The sequence below is a fragment of the Oncorhynchus gorbuscha genome, linkage group LG20 (assembly GCF_021184085.1).
Source record: "Oncorhynchus gorbuscha isolate QuinsamMale2020 ecotype Even-year linkage group LG20, OgorEven_v1.0, whole genome shotgun sequence".
Taxonomy (NCBI): domain Eukaryota; kingdom Metazoa; phylum Chordata; class Actinopteri; order Salmoniformes; family Salmonidae; genus Oncorhynchus; species Oncorhynchus gorbuscha.
The window spans coordinates 18,500,540-18,508,795 of record NC_060192.1 but is presented as its reverse complement, the minus strand read 5'-3'; the positions used below and the strand labels follow the sequence as shown (position 1 = coordinate 18,508,795).

Here is an 8,256-nt window from a genome sequence, read left to right as displayed (position 1 = left end):
TGAAACAGTCACACAATGAAAGCGCGGTGGTAAGGAGCGGTGGTAATGCATAGACTCTACACTTTCCCCAGTAGTCCGATTTGGGGTTGCTTTAACGTTTGTCATGCTGTCTTCTTTTGGGGGTTTTCAAAGTTGAACCTTTATAATCGTTGTTAATCAACACATAAAGTCACGACGCGGTATATCCTTCATCCTCCACCCTTCTTTCCCCCCTCCTCTCCCGTTCGGCTCGTGTGGTTCAGTCCCACCCCCTGCCGTCTGGTATTGCCGTCCTCTACAATACAAAGCTGTATTCTCAGTACCTCCCCCTAGTTTCGCTTCCTTTTGCCCTGCACTCGATCAGTCTCTGCCTACCTTCCTTGGCATCCTCACTACCACCTCTTCACCTGCGGACGACTTTCACGGATCCGAGCTCGCCCGAACCTCCCTAGAACACATCGGGATATTTCTTCTTAACTATCGAACTCCCGTTTCCCCACGGGTCGACTTGGTCACTCTGTTTATCTGTGTACTCATGCTTACCAACTTGCCGAACCGAAGGATTTCTCTCTCTTGAGCATGAGAAGGACCGCCAACTCATCCACAATTCAACATCTAAGATTGAGCTACCAGCATGCACACTGGATACATATGCTCCAGCAAAAGTTTTCGGACAGAAAACTAAAGCACCTTGGACCACATATTCCGAGCACAGGGGAGAATCAGTTTTAGGTAAGCCTGCACAAGTGTAGCTTAATTTGCGTTAAATTGTATTGTTATATATACACACTATACCAGTTATTAGAGTAGCTAGAGGTTATGCTGTAGCTTATTGACAGTTATGGCGATTTTACATGGTCAACATGATAGGATATAGTGTTTTTTTCCGGACGGATGCGTTTTTCTGCGTTATCATTGTCAAATCAGGCAGCGTGTTGTCTTATATGTAGCCTATGTGAGTTTTGTGTTTCCATGTGTCCAACCTATGTTGTTGTTATTTATCTCAAGTAACATTCACTAAATGTCCATTACTGTGGATATGAACAACGCTAGATCCGAATACCTTACATTTACATGCAAAGTGAGTTGGTGGTTCAGTGCAGTAGGCGATAGGCTGAATTCTCCTCGCATATGACTGGAGACGGCATGTATGTAATGCTAGGCTGCAGAGGAGGACGAAATAATGAAAGAGCGTAATAGTGAGGGGGAGAAAGCATTAAGAATCCGTTTTCAGTCCACGCATAGTTTCTTTCACACTGACCCTCGCCTCAATGAATGGACCGTCGGAATCAGACCAGGGCACATTGAAGTTCCAGGCACAACATCATAATATGCTTGTGTATTTTGTTCTAGAAATAACGGGGTTCAGCTCAAACGTCGATTCCCATGTGGGATTATATCAACATTACTACAGTAATTGTGCAATGTGAGTCCCTATCAGTTCATTTTACAACATACAACTAAAATACCGAAGCTTCTGAAATTCAGGACTTATGCCGCATTTCAATTGCTCACATTTCAAGCATCGTTAGTTTGTTTCTACCGAAGTGTGGAATGAAGGCTACCCGTTTCACCTGCTGTATGGAGTGTAATGCAATGGTGAAATGCATTAATGTTTGATGTTAGTCTCACATTTGTAAATATGCAGTAATTGGTGTGTCACTTATTTTATCTTATCCGTGAATACTTTCAAACACAGTTTAGACAGAATCCATCGTGCAAGTGTATGCGTGTGTGTAAGTGTGTACAAATATAGCAAATGCGACAATATCCGGACTGTTGCCTCATGAGTCTACCTTTTCAACACAGACCTGCATGTTGGAGAGCAGCTTGATCAATAATACAAATATGCTGATGTTAATGGCTTATTCACATGAATTCAACAGAGCAGAAATATTATGATCAGAAAATATATGTATGTTTATGAGGTTGCACCATCGAGCCAAAGTTGCCTCTCCCTCCCTTCAAGTGAAGTTGTGTGAGTGCGCTACTGTCGACTAACTGCTGGGGGAGCTCGCGCTCTTTTGGCCATGTGTCATATTATCATCTACAAGCAGGATAATTGACTGGTGCTGATGAATACACCATTAGAAATGTAACTCCACTTTTAGTGGGCAATTCGTTTTTTTAGAACTAACGACTGGATTTTTATAACTAACGACAGGGACTTCTTCTTTACTTTGTGCCTTTAGATATGTGCCAATAGGTGTTCGTCATCCTTCACGTTGCAGATCAATCATGAGCTCTCAGTCTTACTCTCCTGAACCCATTTTAATTCCACATCAGACAAAAGTCTTTTCAAACAGACATGGTACAGCAATGATTGAACTAAGATACATTTTCTCTTGTCATCTTCATATGAATCAAATCGTAATAAGGACATATGCTGTAGAGTGGTCATTTCAACATGTTCATTTACCAAGATAAAAGTAGGGCACAGCAGCAGCAAGAACAGATTTACTGTCATTGTTAATATCAATATTGACATCATATCCATGCAGCCATGTGGTCTGTTTTGTGAACCAAGTTGAAAGTTGTCAATCGATATAGCTCTCTTCAAGTCCACTCTGAATGACATTCCATTTCTACTCTGCATTTTAAGTGCTCTTTTCAATGGACACTTTCCAAGAACTGTTTGGTCAGGCAAGGCATTAACACATACATATTGACAGTATGCCAATATGTTATATCACATTATTCTGCGATTAACATGCATGAAAAAATGTCTACAGTCACAAAACAAAGTCTTTTTTAAATATTTCAAATGGCTAATTCAATCAGATGGCCTTTATATTTCATATATGATGGTAACATATAATCCTTTTCAAAGAGAAATGGCTCACAATCACATATGCCAAAAAGAAAATGCCTGCAGTAGCTTGAGGCTACAGCTGTGTCCCATGCTTGGTGACACTGTGTTGACAAAGCCTGGGAGTACACACTGCAGCATAATGTTTTGTGACTCCTGCTGTGCACTTCAATGATGGATTGATTGCAACCTCATGTTGCCATGATTCACAAAGGCAAATAGAGACTACACACACTTTTACACACACACACACGCACGCACGCACGCACGCACGCACGCACACACACACACACACACACACACACACACACACACAGAGATTAGGGTGCATTCTCCTTAAATAGATAAACTGGGAGGTAGGCAGTGGCCCATTCTCCTTATGTATGGACAAGAATATCAAATACAAGCCCTCTCAGTGCTGGAGCTAGAAGAGCTAACTGTCTCACATTGCCAAGAGGCATCAGGCGTCTCCACTATTGGCCGGACTAGCAGTGTGTGCTGGTTGCAGCTGGAGTGGCCGGAAAGGATTCCTCCCAGAGGGAATAAAAAACCTGTTTTGATGGGAGGAAAAACTACAGTGGTCAAATCAAGCCATGTGTCAGAACAACACACAACGGATGGTGAACTTCATTCCAAATTGCAGTGGTAATCATTTGACCTGCAGTTGTCCTCTAGCCTGTACTTCTCCCCTGGGGCTACCACAAGACCTGAGCAGAAATGAAGTTGCTGGATGTGTTAGTTGACGTGAGGCTACTGTGGGATTGCTTGACTAGTAACTAAATACAAAATAATCTACGACCTATACGTTATGTACTCCTAGATAAAATGTTATATACACTAGCCCAGAGTGCAACTGTGAGATGTGCATACTGTATCTCACCATGTACTCATATACATATATGTATATCCTACTTACTCTATGTACTTTCCAGTACAGTAGTGAGCTAATGGAATGAGTATGCATGGCTTACCGTGCACAGCAGGGATAGTGCCCTACAGCTGAAGGAAGCGTCAAAAACCTCTCAGCGAGTCAATCAAGGCAGACATTTTTTTATGCCTGCAAAATTAATATAGACACCTCAATCAATTATTTATCAGTCAAATACGTACCTTCAGGAGGTATTCACATCCCGTGACTTTTTCCATAGTTTGTTGTTACAGCCTGAATTTAAAATAGATTACATTGAGACTGTTGGTCACTGGCCAACACACAATAACCCATAATGTTAAAGTGGAATTATGTTTTTCGAAATGTTTACAAATTGTTCAAATGTAAAGCTGAAATATGTTGAGTCAATATGTATTCAACCCCTTTGTTAAGGCAAGCCTAAATAAGTTCAGGGGTAAAAATAGTCTTAATTAACAAGTCCCATAATAAGTTGCACAGACTTGATATTTTAATGACTACCTCATCTCTGTACCCCACACACACAATTATCTGTAAGGTCCTCAGTCGAGCAGTGAATTTCAAACACAGATTCAACCACAAAGACCAGGGAGGTTTTCCAATGTATCTCAAAGAATAGCACATATTGGCAGATGGGTAAGAATAAAGAAAAGCACACATTGAAAGAAGAAAACTATAGAAGAAAACATAGGATGTATCAACAACAATACTAACATAATTGACAGAGTGAAAAGAAGGAAGCCTGTATGGAATTTTAAAAAAAGAAATGCAACCTGTTTGCACAAGGCACTAAAGTAATACTGGAAAATCAATAAACTTTTTGTCCTGAATACAAAATGTTATATTTGGGGCAAATCCAATACAACACATTACTGAGTACCACGTTCCATATTTTGAAGCATAGTTGCGGCTGCATCATGTTATGGGTATGCTTGTAATCGTTAAGGACTGGGGAGTTTTTCAAGATAACAAAGGAACGTAATGGAGCTAAGCACAGGCAAAATCCTAGAGGAAAACCTGGTTCAGTCTGCTTTCCACCAGACACTGGGAGATGCATTATCCTTTCAGCAGGAAAACCCGATGCCAAATCTAGACTGGAGTTGCTTACCAAGAAGACTGAATGTTCCTGAGTGGCCGAGTTACAGTTTTGACTTAAATCTGCTTAAAAATCTATGGCAAGACTTAAATGGTTGTCTAGCAATGATCAATCAACAATTCGACCGAGCTTGAAGAGTTGAAAAGAACAATGGGCAACTATTGTACAATCCAGGTATGCAAAGCTCTTAGACACCTATCCAGAAAGTCTTGCAGATGTAATTGCTCCCAACGGTGATTGCAATGGGTTTGATGTGAATACTTATGTAAATGAGATATTTCTGTATTCTATACATTTGCAAACATTTCTAAAAACATGTTTTCACTTTGTCATTATGGGGTATTGTGTGGAGATGGATGAAAAAAATATTTAATCCATTTTGAATTCAGGCTGTAACACAACAAAACGTGTAATAAGGCAGTGTATACTGTACAGTATATGCACCTTCATCAGGGGGTGAAACCTAATGCTATGTTATACACTGGTGGTGAAGCTGAAGATTAACTGACTTTATCTATCCCCACTGTAGAAGACACATGTGTGTGGTTGTGAAATACCACTATTATTTCTAACCTGTAAGTGAATGTAGGTGTATAGAAATGTGTAAAATGTTGATTTGTTGTACTATTTCTTATATCATACACAAAAAAAGAGCGTGTAATGATTCACCGGAAATCAAGACCCATACAATATTCACTGGCAGAATATCTACAAAGATGAAAGCAGTAAATGAACTTCAACCATATAATTATGACAGCCAAGTCATCAATCAGACCATGCCCAAAACAACAACACAAACATGTTTACTTCAAGAAAGTCTAATGTTTGGTCAGTATAAAATAAGTGAGGATGTCCACCTAGCTACATTCTGATCATTTTATGGATAAAATAAATCCATATATAGACCAATTCAACAAATGTAAACCCAAACTGTACCCAAAGGCAGGACCAAGGAAAATGTGCTTTCATTTAAGGAGAGCAAAGAACATGGCTTGAGGAACACTGATTGACCAGATATGTTTCTGTTGAAAGACATAGTAGTCTGTACAAACATGTGAACATGACCTTGGCTTGAAACATCTTGATTTTAGTGCACAGCAAATTATCCAGTGTCTATATGGGTTCACATGTTCAGTGTTAAATTAACACAATGCTTAAACCACAAAAGAAGACCACTGTTGAGGTCTGGGAAAAATCTACAAATATTTTTTTGTTGATACAGTTCATTCAGTGTACACCAGCAAAATAACTTGTTTGGTTAGCAGTGTTTCTGTAGCACATGTGGCTTTAGAATTTGCTAAACAAATCACCACTGGGATTGATGCAAATAATCATGATCATTCTGCCAGGTAGGCATAGGCTACGTTGTTGTGAACATTTAATTGAAAAGGTTTTTGGGAAAGCCTTTCCGTCTACCCGGAAAACAGTTATCATTATTAGCATCATCGCTAACGGCTACACAAAGTGGTAGACAAACGCGCGCACACAGACAGGGCCATTCCTGCACTGCCTCTTCAGAAAGTACGAATCACTGAAGCGTTTTGTTCATGTCTGATGATAATCTTGTGCAAATGAATTGATATTCTAAAAGGTTCAATACCTTTAGTTGATTTCCTACAAAGTTCAATACATTATTGCATTTTGTTGAATTCTGTTTTAATGTCCGGATTCCATGATTCCACCTACATTCTCTGCATCGCATATTTTATTGGGCTCTACATTCAGAATGACTGCCTGCCAGGTTGGGAAGACTACGTTATGAGACTGCCTAAACCATCTAAACCTGAACAGACATTTCATTAACAGCTGCAATAAGTCCAGATAGGATTAACAGATAGGATTACTGTAGAAAATTTGAGTAGCATAAGATTGATTAATTAATCAATCAATGTACGTGCAAACACAGATATTTTTAAAAACTATTACATTTTTTTAACCTGTAATAGAGTATGCTAGGAAATATGATAATGATGGGTGTGGTAATAATGATCATGCTGGTTATTAACACCAATGACTGTTCATTTAACACTTGAATCAACACTCGAAATGTTGCGCTGAAAAATCTGCACTATGCACTGGGAACAGACGTCAATTCAATGTCTATTCCATGATGGTTCAACGTAATTTCATTGAATGACATGGAAACAACCAGAGTGTGCCGAGTGGGTAGGTGACACTGGCCAATTTGCTGTGTGCAAGATTTTGTTTGGGATCTTTTTTTTTTTTACTCTTGTCTTGTATAATTTGATAGTTATCTTTTAGCTTCTAATGGATTAGATTAAATTTGAATAGGGGAGAGGCTGGTCTTTTTGAAAGGCATTTTCATCATGCCATAATAACGCAGCCATTATTGAATCTAAATGGTATTAGCCTCAGGAGAGAGAATGCAATTAAAAGATAATAATGAAAAGTAAATCTTATTGCCTCTGGGTCTACATTGTTTATTGTTTCTGTTCTTCTCACATTTGTATTTGTTTTGTAGGACATTTTTTTATAAATCTTACATCCTACATTTTCTGTATTTAGACAACAAATTAGACAGTATCATACAGGTTTGAAAGAATGTATGTATTACTATTTTATTGCTAAATGTTTCACTGTCAAGATTCAAATGTTACTTTGGTCAAATCTAGGACCACAGTGCAATGAGGGTTATTCTTGATATGCATTTTAATGAATCACTGACAGACAGAGACCATTTGGATAATTCTAGCATATGTCATACATGACTGATTCTACAGTTGTAGTATCTTAATTCGATCACCCTGTCGAAGGAGAACATTCCTGCAATGCAGGACATTTTTCAATGATGTGTATTTGCAGTTTAAAAAGACGTTTGAAGTTTAATTTCCACTTTGAACTTTCAGACTTGATTTTTCCTTGTATCAACCCCTATAAAAATTTCAATTCATTATAATCCACACAATAATTCAAACGCCCTGTTGCCACAGGATACACGCTCAAATTAAGATGGAATGCATATGATGCAACCTGTTTTTTTGGTTGCCACCACTGTCAAAGCTATCAGTCGTGAATGAAAGCTTTATGGCATCACAATCACAAACATATTGCCATTCCTGAGACCATGTATAGTTGACAGTGTGTCTTGGTATGTTGATGGGTGGCCCTATTCATGCAGGTATATATTTTCTCATTAATATAAAACATTATTATCATCATAAATCTTGCCATATAGCTTCGATAATAGATTCGATAATTGTGATATGGAATCCTTACAGTCAAAGCCATTCACAGTACTGTATTTAACTATGGCTTTTCCTGGATGTTGGGTGGCCAATCGAAATTGCATGTTATGACCAATGGTAAAATAAAAAACAGGTTTATTGTGTAGATAATCCTCTAAGAAAGCCAAACGTCCAAACCGCATGTCTCTATCATAATATATTCAAAACATATTAGAGTTCTTACCCTTGTAGGATGGTCAAAATTAGGGTGACTAAATCA

At 38.6% G+C, this 8,256-nt stretch overlaps 1 protein-coding gene across 1 annotated transcript in view; it reads left to right on the top strand.

The window, feature by feature from the left end:
- Window positions 1-275: 275 nt before the first annotated feature.
- Window positions 276-8,256, top strand: part of LOC124006630 (BMP/retinoic acid-inducible neural-specific protein 1) — a 132,089-nt gene continuing 124,108 nt past the window's right edge. Inside the window, exon 1 of the mRNA XM_046316679.1 lies at window positions 276-711. The gene's annotated coding sequence lies outside the window, so the exon portion shown is untranslated. The remainder of the gene's footprint in view (window positions 712-8,256) is intronic.